At 38.3% G+C, this 1271-nt stretch overlaps 1 long non-coding RNA gene across 1 annotated transcript; it reads right to left on the bottom strand.

Moving 5' to 3' along the window:
* Positions 1 to 350: 350 nt before the first annotated feature.
* LOC120558581 lies at positions 351 to 1051 on the bottom strand. The gene is made up of 2 exons (XR_005639154.1): positions 698 to 1051; positions 351 to 442 (listed from the first exon to the last, which is right to left on the bottom strand). It is a non-coding gene; the product is annotated as an uncharacterized LOC120558581 (long non-coding RNA).
* Between the last annotated feature and the right edge of the window lie 220 nt (positions 1052 to 1271).

Below are 1271 nucleotides of genomic sequence, written 5' to 3' on the forward strand. Positions count from 1 at the left end.
ATTCATGGATAAATAAATAATGACATAAATAACTTAGCCTATTTGGGACCTTGCATAAATAAAAATGTAATTGCCTTCTCCACAAACAATAAAGTTAGGATTTTGGTTGTGAACTTGTCTTGTGTTTGTAAACAAATACATCAATTTGGGAGTGAAATGAATGAAGAACACATTGCACACACATTCCTGTGATTTATATTGAGGATGTAGCCTAGAGCAACATTGTCTCCTCAGCCAAATAGGTGAGATATGCAGTGCAGAAGGCATACACTGTAAGAGCAATCTAACAGTCTGACATGTAGTCAACTGCCAGTGTAGCAAACCCCCAGCCAGACAATGGTGAAGCGTACTGATGTTTCCAGAAGCTTTTATTTACGTTCAGCCGTCAGCCTTGTTCTGAACACAAATATACCTTCCGTTTCTTCATGAAACACCGTAAGAGCTACAGGACAGATAAATAACATAAAATTAGCTCTTACAAATATAAACATTACCCGAAGGCCACATTAACCGTACCTTATGACCATTCATAAAACATTTCCGTGACGTTACCTCTGTCAGTATTCACAGTGCCGAAAAGCTAATGTTAGCATCACTTCGTATAACAAAAAGATAACTTATTTAAACACTTCACAGTGGAATAGATTAAACTCCATATTACCGCACATGAACATTTAACAAATCAAACACACAATACCTTGTTCCCGTTCCAGCTAGGTGCTTAATTATCCCGTTTATAGAGCCTCTTAATTTCAGAGCTACGTGTGTTTTCCTCCTTACTTCCGTGCGTGTGTCTCACAAAACTAGTCCCCCCCTCTCCCTTTAGATGCAAGATTAACGTTCCGCTAGGAGGCGCTAGAATAAAAGGACTTATAATATGAAGAGAGGAAAATAATAAAATAAAGCTCTGAAGTTGTTACCTTATTAATACACCTTCCTTAGAGTCAGTTACACTCCCACCAATCATGAGTGAATAATATAATGGTACACAGTCTGTATTAGGCACGAATGATTTTAACTGAAAATTACCTTCCCTAAGCCTGTATAAGAGTACAAACAACTTATGCCAAAGTTAAAAAAAAAAAAAAAAAAAAAAACTTTATGACTATGTAATATGCGCTATGGGGAAGGAGCAGATTTAGCTAGTCTCCAGCAACAGGACAAGCTTCTGGACAGGGCGCTCAACTTCTGACACCTTGTGGAGACGCTCTCCTTTCTTGCCAAGCTTTCTGTCTCCAAGTCGGATCTTAACTCTCCGTACAAGTCCGTCT

Source organism: Perca fluviatilis, chromosome 1 (genome assembly GCF_010015445.1).
Source record: "Perca fluviatilis chromosome 1, GENO_Pfluv_1.0, whole genome shotgun sequence".
In the NCBI taxonomy this organism is placed as follows: Eukaryota; Metazoa; Chordata; class Actinopteri; order Perciformes; family Percidae; genus Perca; species Perca fluviatilis.